The sequence below is a fragment of the Frankliniella occidentalis genome, unplaced genomic scaffold (assembly GCF_000697945.3).
Source record: "Frankliniella occidentalis isolate FOCC.00 unplaced genomic scaffold, Focc_3.1 Scaffold49, whole genome shotgun sequence".
NCBI classification, from domain to species: domain Eukaryota; kingdom Metazoa; phylum Arthropoda; class Insecta; order Thysanoptera; family Thripidae; genus Frankliniella; species Frankliniella occidentalis.
The window spans coordinates 1199565-1215686 of record NW_026267179.1 but is presented as its reverse complement, the minus strand read 5'-3'; the positions used below and the strand labels follow the sequence as shown (position 1 = coordinate 1215686).

At 55.9% G+C, this 16122-nt stretch overlaps 1 protein-coding gene across 4 annotated transcripts in view; it reads right to left on the bottom strand.

The window, feature by feature from the left end:
- The window catches only part of LOC113209582 (amphoterin-induced protein 2), a 160601-nt gene that overhangs the window by 74733 nt on the left and 69746 nt on the right, over positions 1-16122 (bottom strand). For 2 of the 4 annotated variants that reach the window (XM_052267278.1, XM_052267280.1), the window contains exon 2: positions 4274-4351. The gene's annotated coding sequence lies outside the window, so the exon portion shown is untranslated. Of the gene's footprint in view, positions 1-4269; positions 4352-16122 lie in introns of all 4 variants that reach the window. The other 2 variants (XM_052267281.1, XM_052267279.1) reach the window with 1 other exon arrangement.

Here is a 16122-nt window from a genome sequence, read left to right as displayed (position 1 = left end):
GGGGGGTAGAGGGAGGCCTGGCTTTACGTCGCAGCGGCCACGACGGCCCCTCCCCCCGCGGAGCCCCTGCCTCGTGAACCAAACATCACACCAGCGCCCTTACAATGTTTACACGACGAAAACTCATATATGCCTCCTGAAACCAGCAAAGAACCAGACGAAAGCCGCGCTCACAGCTCCTCCGTCTCGTGCTATCCGCTCCGCGCACGTCTCCTCATAGTAAGCCAAGGAGCAGCAGGGGGCAGCAGCAGCGGCAGCAGCAGGAGGACCAGGGACCAGCAGCCCAGCCTTGGAGGAAAAGTAATTCTACATTTGCGCACAACCCAAAACCGCCGGAGCACCGCCCTTTTCTCTTCCGTCTCCCCCCCTCCTCTCCTCCATTCTGCTTCTGCGTTTTCTTCCTTCCTCTTATCTCAGCAGTGACTGTGTCTTCCGGAGAGAGAGCGAGAGAGAGAGAACGATACTGAGCAGCAAAAAGCAAGAAAGTAGCGAGTATCGCGCCATTGGTAGCCGGGAATATACGATGGCTGAGGGTCCGAACGCAACGCGCGCACAACACAAGCAAGAGGTTTATATCGACGGCCACCACCGCGTTTCCATTCGCGCGCTGTTCTTTCTTGCCCTTATTTTTGTTTTGGTGCTGTTATCCCCCTTGCTTTCTGTGACGATGTAAAAACAAATTCACATACTCACATGAGTAGGGTTTACATTTTCCACTGGAGAGGGAGAGAAAAAGAGAGCAGGAATGGAGATCTAGTACTATACGCGACCAGTCGCGCGTGTGATTTACCTCTTGGAAGGTACCCGGTTGTACCTGATCTCGCTGCCACTTTGCAGCGCCAGCTGGGCTGAAAGTACCCGCCATCACAAATGCAGTCTGTCAGTCGCACCCGTACCTTGCCCCCTCCCCCCCCCTACCCGACTGACTTTTCCGGGTGGCCTTTTCCCCTCATATGTCTGGTTCTCTCTCTCTCTCTCTCTCTCACACACACACACACGCATGCCTTGCGCAAACGTGTCAGTCTGTCTCACACAGGTGCACCTGACCTGGTCCGCATCCCAGCTGTATGCATAACTTAAACAGGAAAAAAAAGGAAAAGGGGCAGGGGTATGCACCTTTTCTCTCTGGGCAAAACCTTTGGAACCTTTATCGGCCGTCAAACCCCCCTCCCCCCGGTTACAAATACACGAACACACGAACACACACAAACACACACACACACACACACACACACACACCTCTGCAACAGCTGCGCCCCTGCAGCTACAGCAGCGAGCTACAGGGGCGTTGCCGGGGGCGCACTGCTCCTGGTCGGAGATCAGATCTCCTTCGCCACCGTGCGCCGCTGTGCAGCCCGCAAGCGGCCCTTACAACACAAAGACCCCCGCCATATTGGCGCTGCGTGTGTAGTGCCGAAAGTACCCGCGACGTGCGTCAAAAGTTAGTTGCTGTTACGCTTCCTTGAAAGGTTTCCCGCCTCAAAGCGATTTCAAGCCAAAAATATAGCACACTCACCTCACAAAAATTCGACCAAAAATTAGAAAAGAAGTAGGAAAAAAAGTATCCTATATGCCTGCCTTCCTGTCCTTGCAACCAAAAGCCACAGTTTGTGGCGGGGTCTGGCCTACGGTGTGTCCTGTCCACAACCGCACACAAAAAAAGCAGCGAAAAAAAAATTGAGGAAGAAAAAGAGAGCGATCACGACTCCTCGGTGGTGTGGTGGGGGGAGCCCAATCAGGCTGCAGTGTGCAGCGCACGTCACAGACAGGGCTGAGTGGCCAGCCGCAGTCCAGGCCAGAGGCGGGGCGGGGCCGACGGACTACGTGAAGGCGCCCGGTCCGACCGGCGGCTGCCACACTTCCACTCACTGAGAGCCAGTCATTGGATCGCACAGACAAAGGGCGGCGTGTCCGTCCGTCTAGACGGCCGTGGCCCGCCCGCCACACACAGGCGGGGATACTCTGCACAACTAAATCGAGGGATACTTTTACTGTAAGCGACCAGACCGAGATACAACGAGACGGTTGAAAATGGAAAACGGACGAAAGGCCGCGCGCGGTTGTGAAGCCAGCCTACAGGTAAAAACAAAAATTTAAAAACAAAAACTTACAATGTTTAACTGTGAGACTGCTTCATTTAATGGTGGCTGTCGGGGGATGATGAGTATTTCCAGTGGGAAGCATATACATAACATTACGCGGAGTAGAGTCGTCAGTTCCCTCCGGTTCCCTCTCGGCTCTGTGGGAATAATTCTCTGAGCGGGTTGGTATCTCTCGTTCGGCTGAATTAGAGCCCCCGCCATGAACTGCTTTCCCTCCCGAGCCCTTTGAAAAGGCGGGGAGCTTGAGGCGGGCGGGGAGCGGGCCGGAGCGCGGGGAGTTGGCGCAACTTGGACCGGGCGGAGCTAAAAGTTGTTGGGCATGCAACTGGCAATGCGCTGCCCGCCGCGGAAACTTGCAAACGTCTCGAGAAATTTGCGGACAGCTTAAATGGGCGAGTCCGCGGGGGGACGTGATGAGGTGGGGGATGAGGATGAGGCGGCGCGCGTGTCGAAGCAGGGATCGTCGTGCGCGAGAAGGGAGCGGGTAGGATGGTGGGATGCTGCACGCAAAAGATTGTAATCTAGCGGTTAGCCTTGACACATCGCGTCCCCGCAAGACTGTGGTCGTCCACCGCAGGCGCAGAACATCGAGCGAACTAGTGACATTAGAAGGTTCGGTTCACTACCAGAAAGCATGAAGGCTCTAACGGGTTTGTTTAAAAAGTGTATGAAAAGATCAGTGTGTAGTATTTGGAGATCAGACCAGGTCGAGCCGGCGAGCTCGGGACGACCACTCTCGCTAGAACCGCCGTTGGAACACGCAACAACACGACGACAACGCCCCGGGGAGAGGGAAAGGAATCCCACCAGCAGGATAATCACGATTGCCACGGCAGTGACGGCAACATGGTCGCGGATTTCCTCACACGCGGTGAGCTCATGCCGGGGCAGATTGGAGGGGGCAATGAGAAGTGGGAGGTAGGAGGGACAGGATAGGGACAGGAAAGGGAAACGCAAAGGCGCGAAAAAACGCGGCCAGTCTGATGGCACAAGAAGAAGTGGGACAGCCTTTTCTATACATAATAGCTTTCGCCGAATGGAGAGACACAATCTTGTTTCCAGCGCGGAAGGGGCGTGGCAGGCAGGGCGGCCGAGCGGGGGAGGGAGGGGGGCTGCAGAGACTGATGGCGACGTGCGGCAGCGAAGCGCGCGCGCTCACGAATTTATCGAAGGTGGATTTCTAAATTTAGCTTCAGACAATTTCCATCCATGCCGCCAACGTTTCTATATACGTAGTGGTTTGGGGGGGGGCGTAAGGGCGCACGCGGCGCACCCTGGAGGGAAGCGAATAGAGGGAGGGGATGTAGAACATGTAGAGCACGGGGGAGGAGAGGATGTTCTCTACTCTATAAATGGCATTCGGGAGAAACTCACGAGCCCATCACGTGTGTGCGCGCGAACAAGAGAGATAGAGCGAGGAAGAGGGAGAGAGAGTAGGAGAGAGAGAGAGAGAAAGGGAGAGAGAGAGACTGCTGAGAAACGAAATCACTCGCATCAAATGCTAGTTTATGTCTCACGCTTGGCATTCATGGAGGGGCGTGGCGTGGCGCGCCGTGTCGCACGTGCACAATTGGGAGCGCAATGCATGCATGTCAACAAAAAGTAATCCCGCCGCCGCCGCCGCCTTGACAACATCACCTGCCTGACGACGACGTCGTTGGCCTCTCGCGATGGCAGGCACGTGTTGGGGATTATAATTGATTTTTTACCCGTTCCGTCCGTTACGTATACGGAATAAAAGTCTTTAGGTTGTCGGGTGAACGAAGCGATAGCGTAACCCGGAAGAGACTTGACGTGCGCTCAATGCATCTGTATGTTCATGTGCAAATTTGTCAAAGTGGCTTAAATTCGATAAATTTGCCTTAGTATAAATTACTGAAATTCTAAAAATTAAAGATACAAATCCAGTAATTGCATACAAACTATGGAAGGAATTAAGTTTTTGTTTTTGTTTAGTTAAGCTTTTATCTGCGATTTGGTTAGATAACGTCCAGTAACGTATTATTAGTAGTTAAGGGTTGTTTTCTTGAAGTTGTGTCCTTTGTGCCTTTCCCCAGACTGAGATGACTGGACTGATGTCATAAATTGATGTGGGGAGGATGGATACGATGCCAGCGCCGTTAGACATATAGGCATCCTGCAGGACGTTTCGGTCCAGAGCACTCACCCACCTGAAGTCTGGAGGCTGCGGCCATCAATCCGAATTAGCTCGACATGACCCCGCCACGCCCCGCCACGCCGACGCCTCGCTGGAACAGAGAGAGAGGTCGAGATAAGCGTCAGGGGGATTGGAGCGAGAAGGAAGGGTTAAACGGGCGATAAGGTAAGGCGATAAGGACTGCCCCCCCCCCCTCCTCCCGCGACCGGGCCGGCCCCATCTTTCAGCTCGTGCAAGAAATGTTCACAGAACAGTGAGCCGCACTCGCGTTCCACTTCGAGTACTCAGTATGACGGTGAAGCGCGCACAGCAGCACTAGCAGCTATAAACGCGACCGAGCTGACTCGTGCAATAACTGTCCGCCGCTCACCACTTTTGCTTTTGCCTCCTCCTCCCCATTCATACCACCATTTCGGCTAACAGTTAACGAAAGAACAATATGATATTTAAAAAAAAGAAGTAAAATTGACCGACAGACAGAAAGGAGGCACAAAAACCACCCGCCAGAGTCCAAAATACAGAAACGGCATTGCGGATTGTGCGGATCGAACGGATAGCGGTGCTGGAGGGAGGCGATAGAGCAGCCGCCCCATCTTTTTGCCGGCGGCGACCCCATTTCCATACGGGTGCGGCCTATATATACATGCGCCTCCATTATTAAAGGATTACTCCGTTATGATTATGCGGGTGATAATTATTTTGCATACGCGCGTGCGTGCGGGAGCAGGGCGCGCTCTGCTCTCCCTGCTCCACTCTCCCCCTCTCTATCTCTCACGCGAGAGAGGGACATTGGCGTCCGCCAGAGAGAGTTTTCTTTACGGCAGGGGGGTTCGCGATGAGCATGGGAGAGAGAGGACCCGCGCCCGCTCATGGGCCAATAAAGCCAGCTTACTTGCCAATCCCGACGAGCTTTTGGACACTGGTGGTGTGCTCGGCGCACAAAACTAACACGTTATTGATTGACCCATAGCCAAACAGCACGCGCTGCTCCGCGCGGCTCCGCGAGGCTCAGCCAACACGATCCGGCCCGCACTGCTGCTGCTGCTGCGCGCCCCACCGCCGGGATGAGCCGCGCTCCTGCGGAGCAGCTGGTTAATGGAGAGCAAAAAAATCAACGAGGAAAGTTGGCCCTTTGTTGTTTTTAAAGGAAACTCCCTCCCCTCCATGGTTAGCGGAAATCCCACAGAGATTGATTCTTCCTGTGTGCTCCATAATACCCAGACTCAGCACCCGTCCATCCCGCTGGCGTTTCCTCAATGCCTCTCACTCCTGTCGATCTCCCTCTCACTCTCTCCTCTCACTCTCTCTTTCTGTCCAGATATATAGATGGATGTATCTGCCTCTGTTTTAATCCCCTCCCTTGATCAACCAATCAGGGGCTGTTGCTGGCCCCTCTTCCTCCCCCTGCAAGGCGAGCCGAGGGAAGACAAACACGAACCATCAGCAGGTGGGGTCAACGCGACGCACGAGTGCGAGAGAAAGAGAGACAAAGAGAGAGATAGAGATAGATAGAGAGAGAGTGGCCACACGCCGATAGCCGGATACACAGAGGAAGAGGAGAGGAAGCAGGGGCAGTGGCCATCCGAGATTTACAGTCTAAATTGGAGTTTGCACACAGGAGCAACTTTAAACTCGATTCCATCAACAGAGACGCGTGAGCTGAGCTGCCTATGACCCAGCCAGCCCCGTCCACCCTCAGGACGACCCTCATGGCTCTCCCCTCCTCGCCATAGGGACGTCCCCGCCGTCGGTCATGGTGGTTCGCGGAAAAAAAAGGAGCGTGACCGCGTAACCGTCCCCACTGGACATGCGCAGCAGGCCGAGTCGAGTCAAAGTGGACTTTATTATGTGATTCTGCACGCACACGCACACAAACTCACGCACACACACAACGCGCCGAGCAGGGGGCCATTTTCTCTGCTGTGAAAGGAATTTCATTACGTCGCGTCTATCCTCACCGCCCTCGGTCTCTCTCTCACTTCCTCGCTCTCGCACTCGCCTTAACCCTGTCTCCCTTTCTCTCTTTCTCTAGAGAGAGGGGTATAGCAGAGGGGGGGGGGGTGCACTTCTACCTAGAAAACAAAATAACTCATCTCCTCTTCGCCCTTTCACTTTCATGTCGACGCGATGTTCAGGGAGATTAGATCGACCTTCCGCGGCTGGCCGAGGTTAGAGCGACCGTCGGGTGGAGATAATGTCATAGAGATAGGAAGAGTAAGAAATAGAGTGATAGCATCGAAAGTGAACTGTGAGTGAGTGCGACGTGAAGGGAACGCTTTCCAAATAAATATATTTCTGCGCTGTACACTGTAAATTGCTTACGAACTATAGGTTCGTAATGCAAACCAAAACGTTCGTAGCTTACGAAGGATTTTGAAGCGTTGTATTACGAACTAATTGTTCGAAAGCTTACGAACAAATAGTTCGTAATGCAAACCGATTGTTCGTAAGACCCGTCTAGCCTTACAAACAATCGATTTGCAATACGAACAATTTCTTTGCAATACAAAGAACGAAAATTGTTCGTAACGTTGCAAAGTATTTAGTTCGTAAGCTTTTTACAGTGTAGAATACGAGTTGTTTCATCTCATAGACAAGGTGCAGCGGAGCGGTTAACAGAAGACGCACGACGGGCCATGGCTGCCAAGGGCACCGCACCACCAGGTCCTTGCGCGACCTCACCTGCGACACCACCCCCGTCCTCCACCACCTAACTTCAGCTGCTCCCACTCCGTCGCGTCTCCTGGACGCTTTAATGAGCTGTTTTAAATGCAGGGGCCACCCACCCCTCCCCGCCCGTCTCTCACCTTGAGGTCTCTGTGGCGGGGCGACCTATATTTTTATCAGGGTAAACAGGTCTGTAAGCACGTGTGTAAACAAAGCAGGAAGATGTGTGGACGGGGCACGACCCCCTTTACAGCGACCCCAACCAGGAAGGGGGGGAAGACGGAGGGGAGGTCAGACGAACGGTTTGAATAGCGTAACGCGCAAACACCAGAACACACATTGTTCCGAGTACGCAACAACGTAGAACAAAGTACAGAGATGACAATTTAGCGAAACGGAACCAATTTTTTTTTTATCTCGTCTGCCTTATTAGCCTCACAACATATGAGAGTGCGAGGCACATAGAGGGAGAAAGAGAGAAAGAGAACACTGAGTGAGAGCAGCTAGCAAAGGCAGAGAAATGTGTCTGCTCCTCTTGCAAGTAGATGAATAATACGAGCCAACGCAGTCGCAGTTATTGCACAGCAAATCCGTCTGGATGCAGCGCCAGCTACAGTGCTTCTCTCCGCCAAGCCCGGACTCATCGTGCCACCCTCCTCTCCCCGCTTCCCCCATCCCGACCCGCCCAAATAGCGCGTGAATCCATTTGCCGACTGATGCACTGTGATCACAAACAAAGTAGTAATCCGATTCGCTCTGGTCCACCCCGATCCGCAATGCCCCTTTGGCCCGGGGCGTAAATACCGCGACCCCAGCGTTGCCGGGGTGGTACTGAGCACACGCCGTGGGTGTCAGTGTCGCAAATCTGTTACTTGCCCTTGGTGCCTTATAAGAGAGGAGACCTGAAGCGAAAGGAGCGTGATCGAGTACATTATCGATGAGTTCTGTCCAGTTAATTTATACTAAAGAATTTCTTGGTAGTATCCAACAGCATGCTAAACTTTTTCCCAGCTCGACAACAGCACACAACTACAGTATTTACCATGCAAATTTTCTGGTAAAACGATTAGAAGAGTGTCCTTGCGAGTATTTTTGGTAGTGTTCAACAGAATCGGAATGGCCACTACCTGCGTATACGAGCAGTCACAGAAAAATAGATACTCCACGCTTAAACCTGGTTGACGGAAAACAAAGCGTAAAATTTAATTTGGTCAATCCCTTGTACGACGCTCCCTTACGCTCGGGGGCGTGACCCCACCTCGCCCCGCCCCGCCACCCTAAAAGGCCCCGTTGTCAGGTTGGGCCGCCCAGCCGCATCTCGCTTATGAATTATTCTTGCATTTTAAAAATACATTAGAGGAACAGGCTCCGGGGCGCCACCCGGCGCGCAACGCCCCCCCACGCCCGGCGGAATATTCTCGCCAAAGATGACAGCTCGTCAGTACGGGGCGGGGCGGGGTGGGCCGGCCGGGGCAGCCAGCGTCGTCACCGGGGCATTATCACCAACGTGGAATCACCGCGCGCGAGAGAGCGTGTCGACGGAGAGGAAAAAGACGAGATAAAAAAATCAAAAGTAGTAGCAGCAGCTTGCACCTGCTTTTAGCAGCACAGACTTCATCACGAGGAAAAATAAGAGAAGTAAACATGTTTTGATCAGCGCGACACATAGCGGCGTTGACAGGGAAACAACATATTAACACTGTGTCACACTGCAGATATTCCAAAATGTCACTTATGGCTCTGTTTGACGCGCCTGTTTACATTACTGCTGAAGGACTCAGTTACGCAGAGGAAGGGGGTGACAGCAGCAGCATTTTTGCGTTCCCACGTGTCGTAAAACATGACGCCACAAAAAAAGAGATGTTTCATTCTAGGATTCTATTAAGTCTGTGGGTCCACGTGCGGGTGCGCGCTGCAGACGTCTAGACGGACACATTTATAATCCTCAGATCTTTCTGTCCCTGACCGTGCCGTCAAATTGGCAAATTACGTCGTCTCGGTGGGACGCCGGCCACGCAGCGAGGTGGGGGTGAGCAAGGGAGCAGATGGAGGCAGGGGGTGGGTTGGGCGGACTTGCTGGACGTGGACCCTGAGCCTGAGCCGACGGAGAAGGGCGAACAGCACAGTTATTATTTTAGATTCATTTATTGCTGCTTCAACCGTACAAAAAAGAACATGCACAGGAGCGAGTAGCTCTCGCCTTCTTTGTCACTAGGTGGTACAAGGAGGTGCGAGAGACGAACAAAAAGCGAGAGAATTGCAGATACAGAGCGAGAGCACTTCACTTCATCATCGCAAATCGAAAAACAGCACGAGCAGGCGACTTTACTCAACTTCTATACCTTTTTTTTCCCTCCCGCTCCTTCGCGATGAAAGAAGAAAAGGGCGGGAATTCAATCGGCAGACGAAAGCGAGAGGGAGGCAAACATTGTCCAAGACGCGCGAAGGCAGCAGAGGGCGCGGAGCAGCAAGGGCAGGGGCGCGGAGGGGCACAACCTCGATGACCTCCACCCAGCAGCGCTCCCCGAACGCCTATGAGAGCGCCGCCCTCCTCCTTATTTCGCCCGCAGGGTCTAGAGGGGCCGACACTTATGAAGGTTTTCGTATGGGCCGCTGTGCGGCGGAGGTTTCCATCAATTACCCTCGTCATGTTTTATCCAGAAGCCCGCCGCTGCTCTGGGAGTCGTTCACCTCCCGCCTCGCTTGTTGTTGACCTCGGACAACAAACACGACAACAACATGAAAACGTGACTCGAGGCCGGTCGGGCCAAAAAGACAACACAAATCACATTGGGCGCAGACACATATTTGATTTAGCGTCCAGCGCCGGGCCCTCGTCAAGAGGGCGGTTGGTGGCGGTGGTCTAATCAACCCCCCTCCGGCAGGCGCCAGCGCTAGCGCCGGGCGCCAGGCACGTCCCCCAATCAGGCGTATTGATAGAAAGTTGTGTATAAATGTTTTCACAATAAGCAGACGCGACGAAACAGCGCGGCGAGGAGGCGGGGGGCCAGGCTGGCGTTTGACATACATTGTCCACACGGCGCCCGACTGTGCGCGAGCGCGTACGCGAGTGTGTGTGTGTGTGAGAGAGAGAGAGAGAGAGAGAGAGAGAGATAAAGGGGAGGGGGAGAGGAGGAGAGCGCCATAGATCAATCACTCCATTTCGAGTTATCGTGCAACTGACGAATAACACATCATGGCGTCGTGGTGACCTACTTCGAAGCGTATGAGTCCGAAAAGATAACGTCCTAAAAAAGGAATAGCGACTTTACAACGATGGTTTTTTCATTTTGACCGTCCAAAAAAATTCGCAGAAGAGTGTGGGAGTAGTGCTTCTTCCTCCCGTATCGCCGCTTGGCGTGTCGTTCCGTGAGATAGAGGCTGAACAGCCTTAGTGCCGATCGCCCCGCCGCCGCCGCCCCGAGCGCGCTACTTCAAGGACCCGGCTCAGCTGTCAGATAACGGCGAGCGGCGGGGTAGCGCGACGGGATGGCAGCGACACATACCTACTGCATCCCCTCCGTCTTCCGGTGTGGCTCGGTGGCGGTGCGCACAGTGGGTACCCGAGGGGGGGAGGGAGAGAGAGCAGGGGAAGCTGGGTACAGCAGCAGAGAGAAGAGGAAAGCTTCAAAAGGGGAGCCTTACAGTAACGAGGTCCCCCGGCCGCGCGCCGCCCACCCGGATCAGCAGAGACAATATTTTTGCGAATAATTCTCATCTGCTGCGCTGTTGCGGGGCGTGGCCGGGCCCGCGGAAACAGAGTCGTCTTTGTGAGCGGCGCAGCAGCGTTCGCGCGTGGCGGGAGAGGGGGAAAGGGGGGGGGGAGAGCGGGGAAGTGAATTATTGGGAAAGGTGGCGCGAAGGGAAATGGGGAAGGGGAGGGGGCGGGGGCCGCACCGCACAGCACGGGGTCCGCGGGGATTAACAAGATCCTCCTTTTCTTTTGTTGGGTCCACAAGGGCGTTCGAATACGTTTGCCACACGCTGAGCCCGCCGCTATATGAGTGCCCACGGTTCCAGCACCAGCTCCCAGAACTGGCTTCAGCACCGGTTCCAGCCCCAGCATCGGCTCCACCACCGGCTCCAGCGCCGGATCCGGCTCCAGCCTTCCAGCCCACCTCACGCAATCCGTCCAGGTGGCCTTGACTATGTACTCTAGCGGATGGAGTAGAATGCCGCGCGGCTACAAAATGAGAGCGGGGCTCAGAAAAGCTGAGCAAACACTTGAGGTGTGTGTGTGGGGGCGTGTGAGAGAGACGAAGAGAGACGAGGGGGCAGAAGGAGAAGAGATCGTGCCGCCCGCCTAAAGGCGCACGGGCGCGGGCAAAAGGGAGAAGAGCGAGAGAGAGAGAGAGAAAGAGAGAGGCTCAGTAATGAGCGTGCCGCAAGGATCAGACGGAGAGAGACAGCAAAGTCCTCGGCGAGATGAGTATGAAGCGAGGCCCGAAAGTGAAAGCGCGGCCGATTGCCAGTGTTCTCGCTCGCGCGCCAAGTGATAGGGCGAGAGAGCGGATTACGCGCCGGGATCGAGAGGAGACCATAAAGAATGATTTGTCGGAGGAGGCAAGGCAAGAGTTATATGGCTCAGCATCTCGGGTCGGACCCTGGCCAGGCCGCGACCACACCGCGACTCTTGCGTGCACACTGCTCGAGAAGATACTGACTCCTCGGGAGGATAAATACTCTGGTTTTGGAAACGAAGTATAATGTCAACACGTAATGGGTACTTTACTGCTCGAGACGTCTGCTTTAATAACTGCATGACGCATCTTTGCAGTGGTGCTGAAGATATTTTGACTTTAATGCATTGGTTTTGGTTGAGACACGACAGACGCTTGAAATCTAATCAGCACCTTCGGTAGTTTTACTGCAAATGCAAAAAGCACTGAGCACTTTTGTAAACGTCACGAGAGTTTAATCCACGTGAGCAGGAAGAACTAAGTGCGTTGCGTTCACACCCAAGAGGTCAAGAGGCAAGAGGTCTTCTAGAGTGAAATAGAAAATAATTTCAAGGTCAAGTGATTGGCCCAGTCCCCACTGGCACGCAGAAAGATGGACCACGCGCGATTTGGGGGGGGGGGGTCAGAAGAGCCATTGGGACACGGAGTAAGTGGCCAGCCGGCGCGAACCAAGAGGCACACGATCATCTATCGCCCCTCGCACTCTGGAGCGAGTCTCGAGCGCGTCGCTCTCGGAGCGCCGCGCCCAGACCACGGCGACACCTAGCGGGGGCGCCACCAACTACCTCGGGCGCGCCGCGCCGCCCCGACCTGCCGCACGGTGCACTCGGGGGAGGTAGAGGAGGCGAGGTAGAGGAGGCGAGGTAGAGGAGGCCCCGCACCGCGGGGATCTGCTTTATAATTTTCTTCCCCCTGAAGGGGAGGGAATGGAGGCAGGGGAAGTGGGTGGGGGGTGCCCGAGACAAAGGCAGCAGCATACCACCACATCCTGGACAACAGGGGAACTACATACACTCACGGCCAGACTGCCTCTGCCCTGCCACAGCTTTCAGAAGTACACTACCGACGGTAAAAATAAGAGGGCGCTAAAAAGAAAAGGAGGGGAGAAAGAAAACGGGAAGAAAAAAAAAGTCAAAAATTCCTTCCCGAACTTGCTTACGACTGGAATTCACCGCCCAATAACTAGGCGGTAAATTTTCCGAGAAAGGAATGAAGCGCAGGTTGTAAACGACCGTGAAAGAAATACTGACTGGCCAGGGCGGCCCGGCGGGAGGGATGGGACTGGGGGGCTGGGAGAAGGGAGAACCAGGCCGCGCGCCCCGGGGGGGTGGCAATCTGGAGAGAGCACGAGGGAGGGGGGGGGGGGGCAGAGAGCGGCGGGGAAAGGGAGGGGGGCGTGGGGGGCTGAGAGCAAGCGCACTGGGAAGCACCGACGACAGAGAGGGATGAAAAAGAGAGAGGTAAACACTCTGCCTCGCCATGCGAGTCACGTTATACCCCGTCTGCTTTGAATGAATGGGTACCTGCGTAATCTTGCGGCGACGCGGCAGCGCCGCCCCAGTCTGGCAACAGTGTGTGTGGACCTCCCCCTCCCGACCCACAAACCTAGCGGGAGCGGGCGAAAGCGGGCGGCGGGAGCGGGCGGCGAGAGCGGGCGGGAGCGGGCGGGAGCGGGCGAGAGCCAAAGAGGCGAGGAGGGTCTAGATAAAGAGTCGGCCATGTAGTTTGCCAACGTGTCCGGCTCCCAATTTAGCCACTCGGCAACGCCGCCGCCCGGGGTCCCGGATGCCGACGGCGGCGCCCTGTCAAACGTGATGACGCGGCAACGCGGCGCAGCAAAAGCACCGGCGGGGCGAGCAAGATACCCGCGCGCTGGTCGACCGGGAACCGGAACCAGGTGTGGGGCCGCGGGTAGCCGGGCGCGTCAAAAGTGCTGGCCTGTTACACACGCCCCCTCTAGCATCAGCCTCGGCGCTGCTGCTGCGGTCGGGGGCTCGTGTCGGGTCAGCCCTTTGTAACTGCGATAGAGTTTCCCGCGCGAGTGTTCCGTGAACCTCCTGCCGCGACTGCCTCGTACCATCGTTCAATAGTTGTCGGTGTTGGTTACACTAGACTGTCCGATTTCTTCAACACAAGAGTCAAGAATATTATTCTTTAGTACAGGATTTGTTGTTCCATTGTAATTATGATTATTTTGTCTTGATTTTCCACACCCTATAACAGCAGGCGACGAACGATGTTGGGACACCCATCCCCAACGCTCATACTCCTTTCACCTTCTTTTAAGTGGTCAGGCTACTCCTCGATTTTGAGAATTCAATAAAATGGCCCATTCATAACAGTCGACTTCCTCAGGGACATCGCCGCCCACTTAAACACTTTGCCCTCTCTCTCCTCTTGTGCTCACTTTCCCCAGGTGTAGGCGCCACCTCACAGCCCAGCAGCAGCACCTTCCCTTATTCCCCCGCTTTTCTCGGCGCCACGCAATTTAGACCTGAGCGAGGCATATTTCGACAGGAATGATCCGTGCGCCCATATCGGCGGGGGCGAGGCGGCGCCTGCCTCATGGCGGGCTGCTGAGCCGGCACTGCAGTAAAGGCCAGCTGCCGCCATGGGCCGCGCCCCGCCGCGCCTGCCGCGCCCCGCCGCGCCACGGCCATGGGCTGCCAATGGGGCGACGTGACGGCGGACCGGATATTTAGTACAATTTTCCGAGAAGAGGCGGGAAAGTGCGGACGGAGGGGGAGCAGGAGCTGGGGGGTGAAAGAGGAGGGTGCGACACGGGAGAAACGAACAGGAGGGTGGGAGTGGAGGGTATAGAGGGAGGGAGACAGTAAGGTGAGGGAGAGGCAGAGAGAAAGAGGGGGAGGGGAAGGGGAGGACAAGTAAACAAGCCTCTGGGTTGATAGATCGTGGGGGTACAGCACGGCGCAGAGGGCGCCGAGTCTCCCTCCAGTACGGGGGCCCAGAGGGTGGCGGCTCCACGCGCTACCCGGGACGGCGAGTCCCGGACGGGTCCCGGACGGGTCCCGGGTTAGTCTCGCTTGTTCAAGAGACCAGCAGTCAGTGGGGACTCGAGCGAGAGGAGGAGGGAAAGGGATTTGAGCTTGACGGGGGTTTGTTTGTCTCCCCCTCTCTCTCTTTTCCTTTTTTTGACGCCTGGCAGAAAGACGGTGGGATTTCGGGGGCGGGGGAGGGGGTGCGGGCCACGACGTGGCTGCAACGACGACTCCAGTCGGGTGTATGCATCTGGAGCAATGTGACTCCGGCGCACAACAGCATCGCGTTAGAAAGAGCGGCGAAGGCGAGGCGAAGGCGGGGCGGGGCAGGGCGGGGCGTGGTTGGGGTGCGGCGCGTTTCATTAAACGGATTTATGCGTGACTGAACTTGACACAGCTAATTCTGAATAATTTACCACGGCATCTCATCAGGGATATTACGTCGATTGTGCTGCGAGGGAGACGGGAGAGGGGAGATCAGCGGGGCGGGGGAGGGGTGAGGCGGGGGCGCGAGCACACAGCGCACCCAGCCCAGCGCCGTCGGCCACCCCACCCGGCGCTCGCCAGTGTGACTGTGTGGGGGCCATTTTACATTTGTTCACATTTCGCACTGCGCTGACTTTGGAAGGGGTGCCTCCAAAACGTAAAGCTAACTCGTCAGCGATTTTATCATTTATATTGAATGGCGTTATTTTTACGATACGTACGACGAGCAGGCACTCACATTCTACAAGTGATTTTCAGTCACTTTACTGGAAGAATAATAAAAGATAGGTAACATCCGTGGAACTTTCTGTTTTGCGACCCGTCCATGCACCCCCATTATTTCTTGTCCGCCGCACAACATCCGGCCGGGCTGCTGGGCTCGGCGGCGAGCAGGGTGGGCCGGGCAGAGGCAGGCGGGTGAACGAGAAAATAAATAAAATAGAAACAGTTTTGGTCTGTTTACCTTTTGGGTCCTGCGGGGAGCCGGGCCGGGCCGGGCCGGCCACGACCGCCGCCACCCCCTCCTTTCCTGCGCCCCTCCTCTCCCTCTCCCCGTCCCTTCGCATGCTGCTGCTGATTGTAAAGTTGTGGAACCCAATTTCGCCATCCGTCGAAAGGCCTCCCCAGCCCGCCCCCACCGGCGCACCGGCCAGCCCCCGGTCTTTGCTCCCGTGGGACACCGTCGTAGCCCGCCCCCCGGCCGCCCCCGGCCCCGCCACAGGGCCAACCGCGTATTTGCAAAGATGGTTGTGTGCCGACGGCAGGCGGGCGGACTGCAGAAGGGGGCTGAGGCTGGGCGTCCAGCCAGCGGCGTCAGTCAACAACTAAACTCAAGAGCATTGAGCCGCGAGAAAGATACGCGACCAACTCTCTAGCACAGCGCGCGCGGGACAAAGAGAGATGGGCAGAGAAAGAGAGAGAGAGAGAGACCGCTGCTGCAGCCCACGGGCATCGCCGGGCCTCGCTGGACTGGGCTACTCTCGGCGTAGTGCTGGATCGACAATCTCGGCCCGAGGAGAGTGCGACAGAGCAAGAGAGAGGCGGCGAGAGGAGTGGGTGTGCTCCTGGCCGCCAACCCCCCCTCCAGGCTCAGCAGCCTACGCGGCGGGCGCAAGAGAGAGAGACGGACAGACGAGACCACTGGAGAAAGGTTTTCGCGAGCTGCAACGTGACACTCCTGGAGGCGGGACACGTAGGGCGGCCAAGGCGAGGTGGGTGGCAGCGCTCCCTCTATGCCTTGCCCCCCCCCC